Source organism: Triturus cristatus, chromosome 5_1 (assembly GCF_964204655.1).
Source record: "Triturus cristatus chromosome 5_1, aTriCri1.1, whole genome shotgun sequence".
Taxonomy (NCBI): domain Eukaryota; kingdom Metazoa; phylum Chordata; class Amphibia; order Caudata; family Salamandridae; genus Triturus; species Triturus cristatus.
The window spans coordinates 120621574-120644650 of NC_140587.1; the positions used below are offsets into that span (position 1 = coordinate 120621574).

The 23077-nt window shown below is 46.2% G+C and overlaps 2 long non-coding RNA genes across 2 annotated transcripts in view; one reads left to right on the forward strand and one right to left on the reverse strand.

Annotated features, from left to right (window-relative positions):
* Window positions 1-16133, reverse strand: part of LOC146830351 (uncharacterized) — a 110055-nt gene extending 93922 nt beyond the window's left edge. Inside the window, exon 1 of the long non-coding RNA XR_014961150.1 lies at window positions 15999-16133. This is a non-coding gene — a long non-coding RNA (uncharacterized LOC146830351). The remainder of the gene's footprint in view (window positions 1-15998) is intronic.
* A 229-nt stretch (window positions 16134-16362) lies between these two features.
* The window catches only part of LOC146830352 (uncharacterized), a 587642-nt gene continuing 580927 nt past the window's right edge, over window positions 16363-23077 (forward strand). The window contains exon 1 of the long non-coding RNA XR_014961149.1: window positions 16363-16485. This is a non-coding gene — a long non-coding RNA (uncharacterized LOC146830352). The remainder of the gene's footprint in view (window positions 16486-23077) is intronic.

Genomic DNA, 23077 nt, shown 5'->3' on the forward strand with positions numbered 1-23077 from the left:
CCTATAGTGGTTGACCCATTGCTCTGGGAGAATATTAGCCCCTATATCCGGGGTATCTTTTTCCTGGAAAGTTGGGTTATTAATTATTTTCCAAAAGCCTGCTAGGTCCTTTCTTTCCCCCGCTTCTCGTAAATCTGCCCATGCTTCCGCCTGCAAGGCAAGTTTCCTCCTCTTAATTTCCTTTTTATAAATTTCTCTGCACACCTTAACTTTGTGGGGGACCCTTGGTTTAGTTTTAAGGCAGCTTTTCAGCTCCCTCAAAGCTTTAGAGCAGTCTTTGTCGAACCATCGGGGATTCCCGTGGTTCTTAAATGGGACACCAGTCTTTAGCAAACCATCGACCAGATTAGCGATCTGGTCGAAAGCTTCCATTATCCTCGGTCCGCGGACTTCTGTGTCCAAACAATCATTAATAGCAAGTATGCCTGCGTCCACCAGGCCCTTGTAGAACTTTTCCCTGTCTATTTTAGCCCATTTTAGTCTCCTGCCTTGGTCTGTTGCTCTCTCAGTGAAGGTGCGTTGAACTCTAATACTTAGACCCACCATATACTGCAGCTCCAAAACAAGAGGGTTATGGTCACTAAAGCCACTCCATTCGATCCCTACACTAGTTGTCTTATTAATTAAGGACCTTGAAACCAGAATGTAATCTATGAAGGAAGAGCATCCTCTACCCTTAAATGTGGGGGGGAGTGTGCCATCCTCCTGCATCCCTGCCATATTAATGGTGTGTTCAAGGTCATATTTAAACCGTAACATCCTGAAAGCTGAGCCCAACGGCGTATGAGAGAAATGCGGTCCCTTCTCCATAGGGCATCGGGACCAATCTGTGCTTATTTGGACCAGTACCGGGCACAAGTGGCAATTATAATCACCCATAACCACCAACCCATGTGGCTGCCCATTTTTTTGGCCTGTTATGACCTGGCCCAACCTATTATCTAATTCAGTAACAAGAGAGATGTTAGATCCCGCTATCTCGTTGTTATAAAGGTTTACTGCAACAAATCTAAGACCTTTCCCAGTGAACCTGACTGCCTGAATCCTGTGGGAATTCCAATCAAGGCAAGTGTAACTTCCCGGAAGGCTCAGATCTATATAAATAGCTAAACCTCCCATGGCTCTCCCTGATCTTGATTTTTGAGCAGGAACAAAAAAACACTTATACCCTTGCAGATGGAAATTATTCTCCTGGGCCCAGGTCTCCTGCAGACAAATTACATGGAATTTTCTGATATAGTCAAGCCACTCTTTGTTATTAAATTTCCCAGCCAGGCCAGCTATATTCCATGAGATGATTTTTAGTGCCTCACCCCCCTGGACCCCTCCTCCCTGTGACCCACCAGGTGATTCTCGCACTTGTTTTTCCAATTCCGGTCCCTGTGCGTCACCTATACATGCAATATCTACAACCCTAGGTTCATCCAGCACATAACTCCGGGCGCAACTTGATGACTTTTGTTTTGCCTCGGGGCTGTGCTTCTCCCACTCAGCATTTGGAACCCCTCTACCCCCTATACCCCATATACCATTATCTCTTTGTCAATCTACCCCCTCAAGACCATCCAGGCAGTGGAACCGATTGAATGTATGGAAGGGTAGCTCTGGGCGGCTAAATAATGGCCTGGGATTGAACTCGTGATGAACACCCCTTCGACCCACCCTTTCCCAGTTGTCATATGAACGGGTCACGTGTACAGGGGCTGGGGTGGGGGGAAAGAAGAAAGACACATGAAGTGTTTGAATTGTTGTTACCTGTGATCTATTCTTTCCCTGGCATATGTGAGCAACTGTTCCAGCATCCCTGAAGCTCACCAATATGCAATCCCCTATGATGGATTTGCGTGTTCTCCCTATCCAAGGCACCCTTCTGACCATTATGATCTCATTGCTTAAGTGTACGGGTAAGGGTCTATTCAAATTTAGCCACTTAATCACCCTACTTTTCAGAGCACAGAAATCCTCGGCTTCACCTGCCTCTAGTGGTGGGACGCCCGCCATGACTACTGTAAAGTCATTCGCCTCTGGTGGTAAATTGGGTCTACGTGGCCTGGGGGGAAGCTTCATTAGTGGAGTCGGTGCAACACTATCTGGGGGCTGTACCGGGGGAACAGCATTTGCAGGGGGTATAGGTCCTATGGGGTTAGGTGGCTTATTTGGGGCAGGGTTATTCCTCTGGGTTTGTGGTGGGGCGGCCGCAGTTGCAACCTGTGAGGGAGCAAGATGCATAACACTTTTTGGAGCTGTTGGGGTGGCAATAGGTTTAGGAGCCCTCTCATGAGAATTGGCCGGATTTTTCATACTGCTTAGTGTAGCCTCAAGAATGGTTAGTCTGATTTCCACTTTTTTGATGCTTTCACTAATTGGTAACAAAAGTGACCTAAGCAGGAATTCCAAATTACCCAGCGGAGCAGCAGAGAGGGGGGCATTAACAATGTTGCTAGCCGTCTCTTTAGTCAGGACGGGAGCCACACCATCCTGTGCAGCGGGTTTAGAATGTAAGTCAGCCACCGTTGTCACAGTTGATATGGAGGGTTTGGATGACTTCCCAAAATCAGAATGAGGGATCTTTGGTTTGTTTTTAGCCTGGGCACCCCTCGACTTCCTCCTACGTTTGTTTGGTGGGGGCCCAAAAACCCCTTGTGCTACAACTATTTTAGGTTTGGCTTTCCTAGACTTTGATGCTGGGGGCGGTTGAGAAATTAAGTCAATCGTCCCCCTACTTGGGCTTGTGCTACTCACTGGGGTTGAGCTCATAAGTACCACTGGGGGCGTTTTTGTAACATCCCTAAACAGGATCGGAACATCTTCATTTAGTGTCAAGTCTTCGCTAGGTGTGGGAGGATAGTCTCCTAGAGGTCTACCTTTCAAATTATCTATAGAGCGTCTCCGCTCAGCTCTGAGCCGGCTTAAAGTGTTCTCCTTGTCCCCATCTCCCCCCGCCCGAGGAAAGTAATTCTCTAAGGTCATATTTTTTGTTCCTGCCTGCCTTATGGGGGTACTTTCCTTTACCGGGGACGGCATGGTATCTTAGAGTGTAATGATAGCTATGGGGCAATTTATCAGCTTGTTGTGCTAGGGACTTGATGGCAAACGGCAGAACCAAGAGGGTAGGCCCAGCCCGGCCTACTCCGGCCTATGACGGCCACAGACGGCCCCGCCCTTGTCCCGGGCTTCTCCCGGCGCCCTCCCGCGCACTCCCGCGCAGCGGGATCCCAGTGCAAAAATAAAAGAGAATGAGGTGGGGCGGGGGCGTGGCAGTCAGGGAGAGCGACCCAGGTGTTGTGGGTTGACCTCACGCAGGGGCTCCTGGGAGTTGGAGTCCCTGCGGGTCCGCTCGCAGCCCTGTACTTGCCTGCCAAAGCCCAGAGTCCGGTGTCCAAGATCAGAGCCCCTCTATGCTCAAGGCGCCTCTCTCCACACCGCGAAGCGGGACCCGCGGAGCGGGTCCGGCAAGGAGCTGCGGCAGAAGAAAAACACCACAGATGCAGGGAACAGCCCACGGCGAAGTCCAGGCAAACAAGGTATCCCACGTCGATCAGGAAGGGGGCTGCTTTCAAGTGCTAGGGCGGGGGCGTGGCAGTCAGGGAGAGCGACCCAGGTGTTGTGGGTTGACTTCACGCAGGGGCTCCTGGGAGTTGGAGTCCCTGCGGGTCCGCTCGCAGCCCTGTACTTGCCTGCCAAAGCCCAGAGTCCGGTGTCCAAGATCAGAGCCCCTCTATGCTCAAGGCGCCTCCCTCCACACCGCGAAGCGGGACCAGCGGAGCGGGTCCGGCATGGAGCTGCGGCAGAAGAAAAACACCACAGATGCAGGGAACAGCCCACGGCGAAGTCCAGGCAAACAAGGTATCCCACGTCGATCAGGAAGGGGGCTGCTTTCAAGTGCTAGGGCGGGGGCGTGGCAGTCAGGGAGAGCGACCCAGGTGTTGTGGGTTGACCTCACGCAGGGGCTCCTGGGAGTTGGAGTCCCTGCGGGTCCGCTCGCAGCCCTGTACTTGCCTGCCAAAGCCCAGAGTCCGGTGTCCAAGATCAGAGCCCCTCTATGCTCAAGGCGCCTCTCTCCACACCGCGAAGCGGGACCCGCGGAGCGGGTCCGGCAAGGAGCTGCGGCAGAAGAAAAACACCACAGATGCAGGGAACAGCCCACGGCGAAGTCCAGGCAAACAAGGTATCCCACGTCGATCAGGAAGGGGGCTGCTTTCAAGTGCTAGGGCGGGGGCGTGGCAGTCAGGGAGAGCGACCCAGGTGTTGTGGGTTGACCTCACGCAGGGGCTCCTGGGAGTTGGAGTCCCTGCGGGTCCGCTCGCAGCCCTGTACTTGCCTGCCAAAGCCCAGAGTCCGGTGTCCAAGATCAGAGCCCCTCTATGCTCAAGGCGCCTCTCTCCACACCGCGAAGCGGGACCCGCGGAGCGGGTCCGGCAAGGAGCTGCGGCAGAAGAAAAACACCACAGATGCAGGGAACAGCCCACGGCGAAGTCCAGGCAAACAAGGTATCCCACGTCGATCAGGAAGGGGGCTGCTTTCAAGTGCTAGGGCGGGGGCGTGGCAGTCAGGGAGAGCGACCCAGGTGTTGTGGGTTGACCTCACGCAGGGGCTCCTGGGAGTTGGAGTCCCTGCGGGTCCGCTCGCAGCCCTGTACTTGCCTGCCAAAGCCCAGAGTCCGGTGTCCAAGATCAGAGCCCCTCTATGCTCAAGGCGCCTCTCTCCACACCGCGAAGCGGGACCCACGGAGCGGGTCCGGCAAGGAGCTGCGGCAGAAGAAAAACACCACAGATGCAGGGAACAGCCCACGGCGAAGTCCAGGCAAACAAGGTATCCCACGTCGATCAGGAAGGGGGCTGCTTTCAAGTGCTAGGGCGGGGGCGTGGCAGTCAGGGAGAGCGACCCAGGTGTTGTGGGTTGACCTCACGCAGGGGCTCCTGGGAGTTGGAGTCCCTGCGGGTCCGCTCGCAGCCCTGTACTTGCCTGCCAAAGCCCAGAGTCCGGTGTCCAAGATCAGAGCCCCTTTATGCTCAAGGCGACTCTCTCCACACCGCGAAGCGGGACCCGCGGAGCGGGTCCGGCAAGGAGCTGCGGCAGAAGAAAAACACCACAGATGCAGGGAACAGCCCACGGCGAAGTCCAGGCAAACAAGGTATCCCACGTCGATCAGGAAGGGGGCTGCTTTCAAGTGCTAGGGCGGGGGCGTGGCAGTCAGGGAGAGCGACCCAGGTGTTGTGGGTTGACCTCACGCAGGGGCTCCTGGGAGTTGGAGTCCCTGCGGGTCCGCTCGCAGCCCTGTACTTGCCTGCCAAAGCCCAGAGTCCGGTGTCCAAGATCAGAGCCCCTCTATGCTCAAGGCGCCTCTCTCCACACCGCGAAGCGGGACCCGCGGAGCGGGTCCGGCAAGGAGCTGCGGCAGAAGAAAAACACCACAGATGCAGGGAACAGCCCACGGCGAAGTCCAGGCAAACAAGGACCCCATACAAAATGCTCTTTGGCATGAAGATGTTTGTTCCGGACCTTGATGGTCCAGACATGCTGGCGACAGCCACATCCTTTGACGTAGATAATCATTCTGATGTGTTACAGAAACTACAAGACACCCGAGACAGTCTTGCAAAGGTACATTTTCCCTCCGCCCCTGAAGCGGCGCTGCAGATTCCAATAGTCGGGTGGCTACCCAAGATCGGGGACCTAGTCCATGAGAAGGTGGAAAATATGAAAGAGCTTGGCCCCTCTTATTATGCACCTGTCCCAGTGCTTGGCTTGAAGGGTACTCATACAGTCTTTTACCACCACTTCCTGGTCACAAAGATAACAGATACATCTCAGTGGACAATGTCAAATTACAACGCCTAGCCGATTCTACATAGTATAACACCTGCTGCTTCCTGTCCAACAATATTCAGGAATCCAGTCTTGACTAATTCCAACAACATCAGGCCCGGCACTGCCATGGAGATGACCGCTGTTACTGATCCTTTGCTAAACCCTACGGCTTGCAGTCTTCATGAAGAAACTGAAGAAATGTATCCCGCTACAGAGTCATTGCCTGGTTTGCAAGACAACACACTAAGCCAGTCACATTTTTCCTTTGACTCTAACTCCATATCATCAAGTCCCTCGTCCAAATTCTCTATTTTTGTCACTTGGTTTAAACGCAATTATTTGATCTCTCCCTGGACAAACATTTCGCTGGTGCTCATCGCCATTTTTTTGTTCATGTCGATTGGATTTTGTGACATTTTTCTTCCAGTTTAATAAATGGTCACTACCTCACTGAACGCTCTGCAGTTAAAATAATTGATGGAACTTTGGCACCGCACTCCTCATCACACATCATGAAAAGGGACCAAACTTTTGTCAATATATCTGCCTTGCCAGTTGCGGATAGAATAGTGTGGGATGCAGTAAACTTCCAAATTCATGGCCCCGCAGAGGTGGTTAATGTTCCCAACGTACTTCGTGTTTCTATGGGGGATGTAGTGAAACATAATATACGCTCTGATGATTGGGACGTACAAGCCATTGAATCATTATTTTCTGATTTAAAGTATTATGCTGCATTTGATGCTGAGGATTTGTATTTAAATACTGCAAATTATGCTGATTTATTTTGTTACCAGCATTTTGGCCATCATTACCTGCATAAAGCTAATACATTTAGAAATGTTTTTAATTACACACAATGGGAACATTGCCCAGCTCCCATTGAAGGCCGTTCGAAAACCCTTTTGAAGAAATATGTATATTTCACAGATTTTAATAAATCCAATCCGGATTAATTTTATTTTAAATTGAATACTACGTCCAATTCTAAAGTCATGCTCACCCACACTAAATTAGTGTATTCTAAATTATTTATTAATCAACTAGCAGTGGGTAGCTATGAACTATGGCAGGATAAAGTAGACCTTAAGTCTGTTTGGGGTACTAAATTCTGGCAGGTGCAAGGCTCTGAAGCTTTGCATCGTGCGCGCCTTATCCCAATACAAATTATATTTTTGAACAGTTCAATTAATCAAACTACCTGTTTAGGTTTACCCACTGCAAAACAAATGAATGCACCTAAAATACCTACACTGGCTCCTTATGACACCTGGGATAATCATACAGACTTGGCCATTGAGGATTTGCAATTGTTGCTTACCAATAATACTTTAATATCTCTAGCCTGGACACCCAGGGTTGGTTAGTTTGGCAAACAAGTTCAAATTCTTACCAATGCTATTTTCTAGGCAAGGCCCCAGGATACATTCAGGATAGACCTGATCCACGTTTTTCTGACTCCCATTCGGTAACTACCTATTCAGTAGAAACATTATGTCAAAATTGATTACAACACTCGACGCCTACGTCACTTAAACACCATTTGTCGTTATTGTCAGGTGACGGTGACTTGACAGATTTTATAAAAGGACATGCTGGGCTTAGATCAAAAAGATTTATTTATGCTACTTATAGTGAAATCTGGAAGCTATCACAAATTGAAGCTGCTTCGCGTCTAAAGGCAATAGACCAAGCTAATTTAGAAAAAGTGCTTGCTGTTGCTGATAATAGTATTAACACTCTTTCTTCCCGTATTTACACATTAGACAATATTGTTTCATCTGTTGTGGATATTGTTCATGATGAAGTATCTGTTTTGTATCATGGTCAAAATCAATTGCGTTCAATTATGCAGTTTTTCTGAACTTTTCAAACTTTGAAGATGGGGAAAGTTCCATGGGATTACATGAACACTTCATCGTTATTTACGCCTTTTAACTTGACAAATAGACAACAGTTTATGTCCATGAAGAATTCCACATTCACTCTGTTACATATTGAAAAATTAGAACCTTTGCCTTTTTCAGTTGCTGAAACGAATTCTGCAGTGTGGCTCATCCATGGGGTAATAACTTTGCCATTTTCCTTGTTTAAATTTAGTTCATGTATGAAACATTATCCCTTGGGCCGCTATGAACCTTTAGGTAGTGCATTTCTTCATGAGGTGTGGTCTTTACCAATCACATACAGATGCTTATGGGATGACAAAGAGGTGTACCTCACTGGGGAGTTGTGTGATTCCTCACCTGAGCATTCTCTGGTGTATAAGAATATAAAATTGCACAGTGTGTGTAATTTAACAGCGCCGAATTTGGCGTGTATTTTGAAGGGTCATCCAGTACCAGCTATCACACCTAAGTTTACCCTGCTAGCAAACGTTAGCTATTTGCTTTTAAATAATGAAGATTGCTGCGGCATGCTAGCTGGCATCCCTTGCAGCGTGTGGTTTGCTGTAAAAATTAGCTTTTTCCACTCCCGTGTGGGAGGCTGGACATCTCGATTTGGCCTTCCATTCTGACTTTGAAGGCAGAGTTCAACAAATTGAGCAGAGTAAGAGCATTATTGTCCCAAAAAGAAGTTGCTCTCACATCTGCCTGTGAGACCTCCGTCCTTCACGTGGCTAACACCCGTACAGAGGTATATGCGCTTCTTAATACAGATCTCCCACTACAGCCAGGACCGGCTGCTGCTGCTTCGTAGTCGTATGCTTGAGTGCTATGATACTTTACCACGGGCCACTCTGAGCGTGGCTTATGTATTATCCTTTCGTTTTGGTTATTTCACTTGCGTGCAACCAGTCTTCCACTGCCTGAAAGGTTCATTTGAATGGGCATTGGATCTTTGCCTCTCCAATATGGTGTCTCCTGACCCGGATTATGACCTGCTAATGAGTCCTCTAGTGGCGCATGAGCTGGTATGTTCTGGTGTTGGGATTATGGCCTGCACTGCTGCGCTTGGAGTTTTAGCGGAATGGGATGTCTGTGCAGCTGCACATGATTTCCTACAACAAAGTTTTCTTGCGTTGTCCTCAGATGGTGCTAGAAGCTCCCATTGTTGATGAACATGTATGTTCACTCTCTTTGCTGGAATGGATGGCTACTCTCTTTTCTGACAATATCAATGACTTCCTCTTGGAGGCTGTTGCAACCTACTGCTCATACACCTTAATGGATTAATCTGGATGAATTCCATCATCTGCCGGATATTTTTTGTAATATGCTCTCTATCTTGTTTATGTTTGCTAAACACAGCGTCATTCGGCGGTTTTCTGCACTGTCTGGTATGAAGATGCACATATTTCTTTTGTTCACGTTTTTTTGATTTTGACATGTTGATCCATCATTGTATTCATGTTAATATTACTCAACATTCACAGGACTCATAGTTGAACTCCTTCCTGTTGTTTCTTTTTAACGTTGCAATGAAGGACCCCTGACGAAGGGTCGCTACCAGGCCCAAAATGCATTGGGTTGTGTTAAATAATTTATGGATTAAAACCAATATACGCACATGATCATTATTGTTTGCAATGGAAGAATTCGCACAATGTTGAATGCAATTCTATGAAGATTTCAGTATAAAATGAATGGTTATCACATATTTGAAGCGTATTAACTTTATTTCAAAATGTATGATTTGGAATCAGTGGATAGCATTTGTGTTACAGTAAATTGTGCTCACACCCGCATGAAGTCTTGTTCCCTTGCACTCTTGACTGAATTTGTCTTCAAGGCACCACGGACAGGCGTCAGGGTGTTCGAAGCACAGCATTGAAAATTGACTCACTGGAAATTTGAATTATCTAAACACAGGTGTGCACGATGGCAACAAATAGGTATTTCTACTCGAGGAAGTCCCCTGTTCCTTCCTCAAGCCTTCTAGTTTTCCTGTTTGCAGATCATTGCATTTGTTGACTTAAAACCTTTGGGATTTGATAGGACACTCTCTAACAAAGTGTCCCTTCTTTCAGCAATATAGGCACAAGCCTGATTTGCGTCGTGCATCTTTTTGTTTCCGGAGTAAGTGGTATTCTTAACCCACCAATTTTCATATGTTCACTATGATCTAGGGCAGGCGGAGTAACTCTTTCTCTGAGGCATATTGAATTTTGAAAATCTGTTTTTCTTTTTTCGCCTTTCCTTTCAGATAACCGATGGTCTAATCGTAACGTAAGAGACATTAGTTCCGTGCAATCTCGGCGTTGAGGATCTTTTAGGGCTATTAAGTCTTTAAGATCATCTTTTAACCCCTGATAAAAAAAGTGCTGCTCTCTTTTCCAATTACTTTAGGCGATTAGTCGGTTAAACTGTGTTAAGTAACTAATCAAATCTTTATTTCCTCGCCTTAGTTCGAGGAGTTCTTGATCTGCTGATCCATTGATTGTGCGTCTGTCAAACACCTTTTCTAACCAATTATAAAGTAAAGGATCGTCAGAGTTAACCAAGGGCATTGCCCACATGGCCACATATCCACTAAGATATGAGATCAGGAAAGCAATACGTGATTGTGCATCTCGGAAAGAGGTTGGTTTCACCATGAAATGTAATTGGATTTGGGTAAAAAAGGGCTGAACTTTACTTGGGTCGCCAGCGAATCTTTCGGGAGAAGCCAGAGGTATGGGTGAAGGAACAGACACTGTAGGAGTTGACCCTGTGGAAGTTCCTCCAGAAATGAGAGAAGTCGTAAGGCTTGTCGGGAGTTGACTTTGTATTTGTGATACTCGACTAGCCAAGGTGGTTGTTTCCAGCCTAGCTGCAGTTAACTCTTTCTGCATGTTGCTTAACATTTTATGCAAATCTTCTAATGTGGCCATCTTGGCGATACCGCTCAGGAGTAATGTATTTCGTGGGCAGATTATTCTGTCAGGTCCGATTCCTCAGGAGCAGTACCCTCAAGAAGCCCACCTTCAGGCAGCCATGACTCTGTGCGCAAAAAACACCAGAGTATCAAGACGGCCAGATGGGGGGAAGGGAATTAGGGAGGGTACTGCCGGAAGGGAGGTCTGGAATGGAAGTACGATGACAGTTGAGTTGGTAATCTTCAGCCCTTATTTCTAATGCATGCAACAATTATCATATTGAATATTAAATGCTTAAAGGTTGAGTTGTGAGTATCTTGCTTACTTTGAAAGGATCAACTAAAAGTTCCTTAAGACAAAATTACACTGTCTTAGTCTGTTCAAGATATAGAAGATTTAATTTGCCAATTCTCCATTGTCCGAGAATATTCGTCATTAGTCTCACAAAGAAGCCAAATTATGAAAAGGTAAAACAAACATACATGAAAGCGCAATAGTCTTGCTGAATATTGAATGTCTATTATTCTTAAAATGCTTAGACCAAAATTCTTGATACAATTGTTTCCACAGAAATGAACTTGCAAATGAGAATGGACTCTGTAATGTTTCTTTGAAGGGTTAATCAGATAAAAACACACGTATGAAAGAATGTGCTTTGTTATGTTCCTTTTGTTTAAGAATTTCCAAAGTCTGATGAGCCCTGAAACCTCTTAACCATTCGAGGTCAAGGTCACAGTAAAACTGCCAAGAAAGGCTGCCAATGTTGAAAGGAATTGAAGTTCCTTACCTGGGATCGATGGCAGCTGTACACAATAACAATCGGGAAGATCTTACCGGGAACCAAGTTCTTCAGAAAGACGCGAGCAGAGAACCGCTCCGGGAAGATGCCAGAATAATCTGCAGGGTGTGCTTTACATAGCGAAGAATGCAGGTACGGCGGCCGCTTAGGGAAATAACGGTCCTGAAGGCAAAGTCTTGCACAAGTGTGATGTTTCACCAAAAGTAAAATAACGTTCAGCAGGGCGCTTTTTGCTTGAAAATAAAAAGGGAAATAATGCACACAAGTAATAAGTACATGGATTACCAAACAATAATATCATAGCCTAATCAACGAGTTGGCACCAAGCTGAGGCAGTTCAGTTGTGAGTACAATAATGATATCATTAAGTTGTAGGACATGATTTTAGTCTTCTGTGCAGAACACTATTGTGCAAGCAAAACCACAGTGCACCCATATCTTACCAGGAGTAAAGTGTCATGACACTTATTCCATTCCTTTTCCCTCATTACTGGCCAAGACGCACAATACACGGATCAGGTTCAATGCCTGCATGTGTGAAATTGCCCACTTGATGAAGACTAAGGGGCAGATTTTACTAACATCTGACTCAGCACAAAGCAGCAAGAGAACTTACTGTGCTGCGTCAAATGGGGAGAGCAGGAATGTACCTTATCTAATAAGCTATGTCCTACATTCTCAATATGCTGCCGCGTTAATGGCTGCCTAGAGTGGTACAGGCACCAATGCACCATGGTGCAAGTGTGTCTGCGTTGTAAGCAGGATTGTTTTTACGGAGGAAAAACCTACACATAAACAATAATTTCTATGGTTGATGTAGAAGGACGTCTTTAGAATAATGATTAATACCATCACAAGTTATCGCTGTTTTGTCCCTACCTATCGGAAGAGCTACTTCAACTAACAGTGCATTGTGATCACCACATTGGGTCTCTGTCACAAAGCTATTAAGACTCCTTTTTAGGCAGGTCGCTCCCCACGCTGCACAGTGCCAACTGAGTGTCCGTGCCCTTAACCCAGCTGCCGCTGCTGCTGATGGAGTTCGAGGCCTTCCTCCACCCGCAGGATACCACCTGCGCCTCATCCCTGGTGGCCAGTGGTAGGCCAAAGGTTTGCTCTTGCATGTGTTCTCTGTAATTTGCTTTATTTGTTTACTGTTTTATTTTGTTATTCCTCCTTCCCTCTTGTGCCATTACTGTGCCCTTCTGCCCTTTTTGCCCTTTTTGCCTTCGTGCTCTCTGTAATTTGCTTTATTTGTTTTATTGTCTTATTTTGTTATTCCTCCTTCCCTTTTGTGCCCTTACTGTGCCCTTTTGCCTTTTTTGCCTTCTGTACCTTTTGCCGTTCCTCACTCCTGTTTTCCCGCTTTCCTGTTTTCCCGATGCTGCGTCCCCGCCCCCCCCATTCTCCCATTTGTCCGCTCCCACCTCCCAGCTGCTCCTCCCTCCCACCTCCCCTTCTTATGGCAGCCACTGCGCGGTGAGGAGAGCGACCCTTGACCCTTTTTAGGCAGGTCGCTCCCCATACCGCACAGCACCACCTGTGTGCCCGTGCCCTTAGCCTAGCTGCTGCTGACAGACTTCGAGGCCCTCCTCCACCCGCAGGCTACCACCTGCGCCTCATCCCTGGTGGCAGTGGTAGGCCAAAGGTTTGCTCTTGCTTGTGGTCTCTGTAATTTGCTTTATTTGTTTACTGTTTTATTTTGTCATTCCTCCTTCCCTCTTGTGCCATTACTGTGCCCTTTTGCCTTTTTTGCCCTTTTTGCTTTCGTGCTCTCTGTAATTTGCTTTATTTGTTTTATTGTCTTATTTTGTTAATCCTCCTTCCCTCTTGTGCCATTACTGTGCCCTTTTGCCTTTTTTGCCCTTTTTGCCTTCTGTACCGAGTCCAAGGCCTCCAAGATCATCTGCGGCGTACCCCAAGGATCATCCCTCAGCCCGACATTGTTCAACATCTACATGGCCCGCTCGCCCACGTCGCCAGACTGCATGACCTCAACATCGTCTCCTACGCGACGACACACAGCTGATTCTCTCCCTCACCAAGGACCCCCTCATCACCAAAAGCAACCTCCACGAAGGAATGAAAGCCGTCACCGAATGGATGAAGAACAGCCGTCTGAAGCTGAACTCGGACAAGACGGAGGTCCTCATCCAAGGCTCCACCCCCTCAGCTTGGAACGACTCCTGGTGGCCGACTGCCCTGGGAGCAGCACGAACGCCCACCAACCACGCACGCAACCTGGGGTTCATCCTCTACTCAACACTCTCCATGACCAAACAAGTCAATGCCGTCTCATCCTCCTGCTTCAACACCCTCTGCATGCTACAGAAGATCTACAGGTGGATCCCAACCGATACAAGGAGAACGGTCACCCAGGCCCTCGTCAGCAGCAAGCTGGAATACGGAAACGCCCTCTACACGGGAGCCCCGGCCAAACTGCTGAAACGACTGCAACGCCTACAGAACGCCTCTGCCCGCCTGATCCTCGACATCCCTCGAAATGGCCACATCACACCCCACCTGAGAGACCAGCACTGGCTGCCCGCCAACAAGAGGATCACCTTTAAACTCCTCACCCACGCACACAAGGCACTCAATGACACCAGACCAGCTTACCTCAACAGACGACTCACCTTCTACACCCCGAACCGCTAGCTCCGCTCTGACGGCCGCGCCCTCGCTACCGTCCCCCGCAACCGAAGAATGACCGCCACCGGCAGATCGTTCTCCTACCTCTCCACCAAGACCTGGAACACACTCCCCATCCTCCTACAGCAGACCCAAGACCTACTTACCTTCAGGAGACTACTCAAGACCTGGCTCTTCGAGCAGTAGTAGCACCACCCCCCAGCGCCTTGAGACCCTCACGGGTATCTAGTGCGCTTTACAAATTTCATGATTGATTGATTGACTCCACTACAAGAAATATTCGTAAGCAGATATATAATCGATAGTTGATGTTCGGCCCCCTCCTCTGTACATTGGGTTATTTGGACAAGAACCCTGGAAATAATTAGCTACATGCACAAGATCCAAAAATGCAACAGAGTCCCTCAGCTATAATCCCATGGCATCTCATAATACAATATCAGGAGCTAAGCTCAAAGAATCAATATCTGTTGGCTCATTAACAAACCTTGCATAAAAATCCCCACTTATTAAAACTCGTAATTGGGAGATGTTGCACTTCGACAAAGATTTCAAGCCCATAATTAATTGAAATGACTCATCAAACAAACAACAATGGGAGCTGCTGAAATCGTTACTGTAAAAATCAACCAAATAAAAAACTAAATGAGCTGATACAATCATTAATAGCAGAACCGGGTATGCTGTACTAGCTGTATTGACAACAGAGACATTAATCCTGAGATCAAATTTTGCCCAACTAGAGAGACCCCCCCCTTCGCTCTCCCATGGGGTGACGTCGTGGCAGGACATGAATAACATGAAAATCCTCTGCACGTCATAGGTGATACTGCCCATGTCTCCTGTAAAACAGAAAAATCATATTTATCTATGAAAGACAGCCAATCGTATCTTGTTTTTGATCACAGTCACTTTCCAAACATAACATGGCATATTCTTGTTGTATGTGACCATCGGTGTAAGCAATGAAAGACAGAACAGTGCATCGCTCCAGCTGGATTCAAAACACAAGATTTGAACAATAAGACCCACACTAACTCTACCAAATCTCCTAAAATCTCCTTGAGCAGAAAAGTAAGTACTCTGAGAATGCTGAGTACACCACAGCACTGACCTCTGCAACCTAAGTTCCTACTGAAACATGGCTGGGTGATTGTGTGACAACAGTTCTGCATGAAGCTACTCCACCAAGATAACCAAAGTCTCACACAGATTCATCAAGATTAAACCAGGGGAAAATCTGCAAGCTCTCAGCATATCATGCTTCATCTGAATGCCAGATGAGCCAGGATGGTTATATTTGTGTATTATGGCTACTGTCAGACTTAGTGAGTAAGTAGTCTGAACCAACACTACTAAGATTGTTCAGCATGCTCTAGAGGTGAAGAGATTTCAGCACTTAGTAAAGCTGGGCCAGGCATTCCTGGCAACATTACGAAAGTTTCTCCTAGGAAAACAAAAGGATCAAAAATTAAATGAAATTCATTAGCAAAGTACCCTGTGATGGCCAGTTCAACAGCCAGTCCAGGAATAATAAACTAAACAGGACAAGTGTGAAGCCAGACTCCAGATTGTGAGGAAACTTCCTTAAAAAGTATTAACAAATCAAAGAATTGAAGTTGTCTGCCAAGTTGTTTTTAGTTCAAACAAAAATGTCCTAAATAGGTTAATGGAAAAAATCAACATTAGACAACTAAAGAGTTCATCTTTTGAGAGTTTTGGCAAAAAGAGTTGTGTGAGGCAAGATGGCGTCCGTGCAGGACGTGTGAGTGAGGAGCTCCGGAGCTGTTCTCCCTTCCAACAGAAGCACGGCCGAGGGGGCATTGAGCTTAAGCAGAGGAGTAGCGGCGATAAAGGAAAATTTTAACTGCATATGCAGATTGAATCAAGAACTGGCATTGTGCAGATAAACCATAATATCACAAGGTTTTTACTCACGGCGTTCTGGTGGTTCGATGGATCAGCAGATCGGCTGCTGGCAGGTCAGCGGTAGTGCCGAGGTTGAGAAGCCCCGGCTGTGAGCGTTTCAGCGTTTCAGCGTTTCAGCATTCCAGTGTGTGAGCACTTCAGCTGTGGTCGTCGGCAGCAGCAGTATTGCTGAAGGGAGCACTACGGGAAAGGGAGACTGTAACGGCTCGAGAGGAGCAGTAAACTCCCAGTAAGAGCAGATAAAAGCGCATATTTGGACAAGGTGATTTTTACTCGACAAAGAACTGTAACTGTAACAACGAGCTGAAGGGAGCTAAAGGGAGTTGTGGACTGCTACATTGTGTCGCCCTAACCGCCTGTGACTTTCGGTTTGGTGGGATAGCCGAGGCAGAGGCTGCAAAACCATGGCGGTGAGCGTAGTTGGCGGCTGTATTGTGACTGGCCCGAGAGGAGTTGAGAAAACTCCCAGTGAGAATTGATATAAGTGGACAATTGGGTAAGGCGATTTATACCCGGTAAATTGTAGCAGTAATAACGCCTCAAAGGGAGTTCTAGATCGCTACATTGTGCCGTCTTATCCGCCAGAGACCCTAGAGACTTCAGACACTGTTATAACAAGCATTTGCAATGCAATAGGTCTCGCACTTACGCAAGTTTGAGCTCTTGGCATTGTATATGAAAATGCCTCTTATTTATTTTTTGGTATTTAAAACATAAATAAAAGCATTGCCATTTACAATGCTAAAAGCTTAAACTCTCGCAAATGCGATACATATTGCTTTGCAAATGCTTGTTTTAGAAAGCTGCGTTGTAATTGGCTAAAAACGTAATGCTGCCTTTAGGCTATTCTATCAGTTCAGTCTGTTTTAAATGTATTCACACCTTGTGCTTCAAGAAATAAACATGTGCCAAGCAGTGTGGCGTGGTGTGAAATGTTGCAATTGTTTCTTAAATGTACTTCTGTTAGAGACTGCGGCAGCACACTTAAAAGTTGGGATATAAGGATGTAGGGTATAACAAAGCTCCATGTTCCTTTGTCGTGACCCGTGGCTTAATGTGTGAGCAGTAACTGAGCCAGTGTACAACTGTTGACTGTTATCAGTTCCTCCCTGCCCCAAGAAGTCTGGCGTAGTGTCAAAAGTTCCAATTGTTTAGACTGTGGCAGCATAATAAAAGACATGTGGCCTGGCACTTAAGATTGCTATCTCCTTGAGAAGTTGCTGTTCTGTCCCATAGGAGCAGGGAAAAGACCATTCCATGTAGGCAGAAGGAAAACGGAAGGTTTATAAGGAGGTGCATTTTCGTATGGTACCGTATGAAAAAAATGTGTAGATTTCTGTTATCAGAATTAAGTGTTTATAATTTGGAATAAATGAAAGCATTTTTTGTAGATGTTTTCCTATATGTTAGACGAGGCAGGGTAGCCATGTGTTAGGTGTGGCCAGAGTCACACTGATTTATGGTGGGGCTCCCATTCACCAAACTTTAAAGTTTTTAATCCACTATAGAAATATTGTACAAAGAAAATTGTATATTTCTTAGTATATTTGTGTAACGTTTATGTTGTACAGTGGCATGCAGGTTTCTAACAACGCGCCTTTATTAAAACTCCTTTTTTTGTCATTTCAATTTTGACAGTTGTTCCCTCTTACTTCTATGTATCACACCATATCCGTTGCTTCTGGCCCCCTGCGTGTGGGAGCAGTGAAATATGAAGCGCTGTAAGCCAAAGCAGAATTTTAAATGTGACCTTATTAACCTCGCAGGCTCCTTAAGTATATGCAGCACGGACACCTCTGAGGGGAAACCGCAATCAAGGAGGATGGTTCTGTCTGGCTTCTGCCCTAGTGGCGCCTCTGGTCTGTTTCCTGCTGATACTTGTTAATTTAGCATTTCTAATGTAATTGCAAAGAAGCCCGCTGTCTTCATGCTTGAACCACAGTTACTATTTCCCATATCTCTAGTGTCAAGAAGGCAATATTTACTTCATTTTAATGTACTTGCTTTCGGCCTTGATTCCTTTATATGTGTAACTGTAGTATACTTCGATCACACTACAAAAGGATGCAACAAGGATACTGTAAAGAAAGTTTATATTTGCCTGTGGAACATTCCTGTGGTATGGTGAGCCAGTGAGAGTGAGTCAATGAGTGAGTGAGAGTGAGTCAGTGAGAGTGAGTCAATTAGTGAGTGAGTCAATCAGTGAGAGCGAGTCAATCAGTGAGAGCGAGTCAATCAGTGAGAGCGAGTCAATCAGTGAGAGTGAGTCAATCAGTGAGAGTGAGTCAATCAGTGAGAGTGAGTCAATTAGTGAGAGTGAGTCAGTGAGAGTGAGTCAATTAGTGAGAGTGACTCAGTGAGAGTGAGTTAATAAGTGAGCCAGTGAGAGTGAGTCAATTAGTGAGAGAGAGTGTGAGTCAATTAGTGAGTCATTGAGAGTGAGTCAATTAGTAATTGAGTCTGTGAGAGTGAGTCAATTAGTGAGAGTGAGCCAGTGAGAGTGAGTCAATTAGTGAGTCAGTGAGAGTAAGCCAGTGAGAGTGTGCCAGTGAGAGTGAGCCAATGAGTCAGGGAGTGAGAGTGAGTTTGTGAGAGTGAGTCTGTGAGTGTGGAAATTAGTGAGAGAGTGAGTCAATTAGTGAGAGAGTGACTCAGTGAGTGAGTCAATTAGTGAGTGCGTCAGTGAGAGTGAGTCAATTAGTGATAGTGAGTCAGTGAGTGAGTCATGAGAGAGAGAGTCAGTGTGAGTGAGTCAATTAGTGAGAGAATGACTCAGTGAGTGAGTCAATCAGCGAGTGAGTCAGTGAGAGTGAGTCAATTAGTGAGAGTGCGTCAGTTAGTGAGTTATGAGAGAGAGTGAGTCAGTGTGAGTGAGTCAATTAGTAAGAGAGTGACTCAGTGAGAGTGAGTAAATTAGTGAGCCAGTGAGAGTGAGTCAATTAGTGAGAGAGAGTGAGTCAGTGAGAGTGAGTCAATTAGTGAGTCATTGAGAGTGAGTCAATTAGTGTGAGTCAGTGAGACTGAGTCAATTAGTGAGAGTGAGTCATGAGAGAGTGAGTCATTGAGAGTGAGCCAATTAGTGAGTGAGTCAGTGAGAGCGAGTCAATTAGTGAGATTGAGAGAGAGAGTCAGCGAGTGAGTCAATTAGTGAGTCAGTGAGAGTGAGTCAATTAGTGAGAGTGAGTCAATTAGTGAGAGTGTGTCAGTGAGAGTGTGTCAGTGAGAGTGTGTCAGTGAGAGTGTGTCAGTGAGAGTGGCAATTAGGGAGAGAGTGAGTCAATTAGTGAGAGAGTGACTCAGTGAGTCAATTAGTGAGTGAGAGTGAGTCAATTAGTGATAGTGAGTCAGTGAAAGTGAGTCATGAGAGAGAGTGAGTCAGTGAGAGTGAGTCAATTAGTGAGTCATTGAGAGTGAGTCACTTAGTGAGTGTGTCAGTGAGAGTGAGTCAATTAGTGAGTGTGTCGGTGAGAGTGAGTCAATTAGTGAGTCCGTGAGAGTAAGTCAGTGAGCTAGTGAGTGAGTCAATTAGTGAGAGAGTGTGTCAGTGAGAGTGAGTCCATTTTTGAGTCATTGAGAGTGAGTCAATTAGTGAGTGAGTCAGTGAGAGCGAGTTAATTAGTGAGATTGAGTCAGTGAGAGTGAGTCATGAGAGAGAGAGAGTGTCAGTGAGAGTGAGTCAATTAGTGAGAGAGTGACTCAGTGAGAGTGAGTAAATTTGTGAGCAAGTGAGCCAGTGAGAGTGAGTCAATTAGTGAGAGGGAGAGAGTGAGTCAGTGAGAGTGAGTCAATTAGTGAGTGAGTCAGTGAGTGAGTCAATTAGTGAGAGTGAGTCAGAGTGAGTTAATTAGTGAGCAAGTGAGCCAGTGAGAGTGAGTCAATTAGTGAGAGAGAGTGTGAGTCAATTAGTGAGTCATTGAGAGTGAGTCAATTAGTAAGTGAGTCTGTGAGAGTGAGTCAATTAGTGAGAGTGAGTCAGTGAGAGAGTCATAAGAGAGAGAGTGACTCAGTGACAGTGAGTCAATTAGTGAGTCATTGAGTGAGTCAATTAGTGAGTGAGTCAGTGAGACTGAGTCAATTAGTGAGAGTGAGCCAGTGAGAGTGAGTCAATTAGTGAGTCAGTGAGAGTAAGCCAGTGAGAGTGTGCCAGTGAGAGTGAGCCAATGAGTCAGGGAGTGAGAGTGAGTTTGTGAGAGTGAGTCTGTGAGTGTGGAAATTAGTGAGAGAGTGAGTCAATTAGTGAGAGAGTGACTCAGTGAGTGAGTCAATTAGTGAGTGCGTCAGTGAGAGTGACTCAATTAGTGATAGTGAGTCAGTGAGTGAGTCATGAGAGAGAGAGTGAGTCAGTGTGAGTGAGTCAATTAGTGAGAGAATGACTCAGTGAGTGAGTCAATCAGCGAGTGAGTCAGTGAGAGTGAGTCAATTAGTGAGAGTGCGTCAGTTAGTGAGTTATGAGAGAGAGAGAGTGAGTCAGTGTGAGTGAGTCAATTAGTAAGAGAGTGACTCAGTGAGAGTGAGTAAATTAGTGAGCCAGTGAGAGTGAGTCAATTAGTGAGAGAGTGAGTCAGTGAGAGTGAGTCAATTAGTGAGTCATTGAGAGTGAGTCAATTAGTGTGAGTCAGTGAGACTGAGTCAATTAGTGAGAGTGAGTCATGAGAGAGTGAGTCAGAGAGTGAGTCAATTAGTGAGTGAGTCAGTGAGAGCGAGTCAATTAGTGAGATTGAGAGAGAGAGTCAGCGAGTGAGTCAATTAGTGAGTCAGTGAGAGTGAGTCAATTAGTGAGAGTGTGTCAGTGAGAGTGTGTCAGTGAGAGTGTGTCAGTGAGAGTGTCAGTGAGAGTGTCAGTGAGAGTGGCAATTAGGGAGAGAGTGAGTCAATTAGTGAGAGAGTGACTCAGTGAGTCAATTAGTGAGTGAGTCAGTGAGAGTGAGTCAATTAGTGATAGTGAGTCAGTGAAAGTGAGTCATGAGAGAGAGTGAGTCAGTGAGAGTGAGTCAATTAGTGAGTCATTGAGAGTGAGTCACTTAGTGAGTGTGTCAGTGAGAGTGAGTCAATTAGTGAGTGTGTCGGTGAGAGTAAGTCAATTAGTGAGTCCGTGAGAGTAAGTCAGTGAGCTAGTGAGTGAGTCAATTAGTGAGAGAGTGTGTGTCAGTGAGAGTGAGTCCATTTTTGAGTCATTGAGAGTGAGTCAATTAGTGAGTGAGTCAGTGAGAGCGAGTTAATTAGTGAGATTGAGTCAGTGAGAGTGAGTCATGAGAGAGAGAGTGTCAGTGAGAGTGAGTCAATTAGTGAGAGAGTGACTCAGTGAGAGTGAGTAAATTTGTGAGCAAGTGAGCCAGTGAGAGTGAGTCAATTAGTGAGAGGGAGAGAGTGAGTCAGTGAGAGTGAGTCAATTATTGAGTGAGTCAGTGAGTGAGTCAATTAGTGAGAGTGAGTCAGTGAGAGTGAGTTAATTAGTGAGCAAGTGAGCCAGTGAGAGTGAGTCAATTAGTGAGAGAGAGTGTGAGTCAATTAGTGAGTCATTGAGAGTGAGTCAATTAGTAAGTGAGTCTGTGAGAGTGAGTCAATTAGTGAGAGTGAGTCAGTGAGAGAGTCATAAGAGAGAGAGTGACTCAGTGACAGTGAGTCAATTAGTGAGTCATTGAGTGAGTCAATTAGTGAGTGAGTCAGTGCGACTGAGTCAATTAGTGAGAGTGAGCCAGTGAGAGTGAGTCAATTAGTGAGTCAGTGAGAGTAAGCCAGTGAGAGTGTGCCAGTGAGAGTGAGCCAATGAGTCAGGGAGTGAGAGTGAGTCTGTGAGAGTGAGTCTGTGAGAGTGTGGAAATTAGTGAGAGAGTGAGTCAATTAGTGAGAGAGTGACTCAGTGAGTGAGTCAATTAGTGAGTGCGTCAGTGACAGTGAGTCAATTAGTGATAGTGAGTCAGTGAGAGTGAGTCATGAGAGAGAGAGTGAGTCAGTGTGAGTGAGTCAATTAGTGAGAGAATGACTCAGTGAGTGAGTCAATCAGCGAGTGAGTCAGTGAGAGTGAGTCAATTAGTGAGAGAGTGACTCAGTGAGTGAATCAATCAGCGAGTGAGTCAGTGAGAGTGAGTCAATTAGTGAGAGTGAGTCAGTTAGTGAGTTATGAGAGAGAGAGAGTGAGTCAGTGAGAGTGAGTCAATTAGTGAGAGAGTGACTCAGTGAGAGTGAGTAAATTTGTGAGCAAGTGAGCCAGTGAGAGTGAGTCAATTAGTGAGAGGGAGAGAGGGAGTCAGTGAGAGTGAGTCAATTAGTGAGTCATTGAGAGTGAGTCAATTAGTAAGTGAGTCTGTGTGAGTGAGTCAATTAGTGAGAGAGTCAGTGAGAGTGAGTCATGAGAGAGAGTGAGTCAGAGTGAGTCAATTAGTGAGTCATTGAGAGTGAGTCAATTAGTGAGTGAGTCAGTGAGTCAATTAGTGAGAGTGAGTCAGTGAGAGTGAGTCAGTGAGAGTGAGCCAGTGAGAGTGAGCCTGTGAGAGTGAGCCTGTGAGAGTGAGCCTGTGAGAGTGAGCCTGTGAGAGTGAGCCTGTGAGAGTGAGTCTGTGAGAGTGAGTCTGTGAGAGTGAGTCAATTAGTGAGTGAGTCTGTGAGAGTGAGTCTGTGAGTGAGTCTGTGAGTGAGTCTGTGAGTGAGTCTGTGAGAGTGAGTCTGTGTGAGTGAGTCTGTGAGAGTGAGTCTGTGAGAGTGAGTCTGTGAGAGTGAGTCTGTGAGAGTGAGTCTGTGAGAGTGAGTCTGTGAGAGTGAGTCTGTGAGAGTGAGTCTGTGAGAGTGAGTCTGTGAGAGTGAGTCAATTAGTGAGTCTGAGAGTGAGTCTGTGAGAGTGAGTCAATTAGTGAGTCTGAGAGTGAGTCTGTGAGAGTGAGTCAATTAGTGAGTCTGTGAGAGTGAGTCAATTAGTGAGTCTGTGAGAGTGAGTCAATTAGTGAGTCTGTGAGAGTGAGTCAATTAGTGAGTCTGTGAGAGTGAGTCAATTAGTGAGTCTGTGAGAGTTAGTCAATTAGTGAGTCTGTGAGAGAGTCAGTGAGAGTGAGTCTGTGGGAGTGAGTCAATTAGTGAGTCTGTGAGAGTGAGTC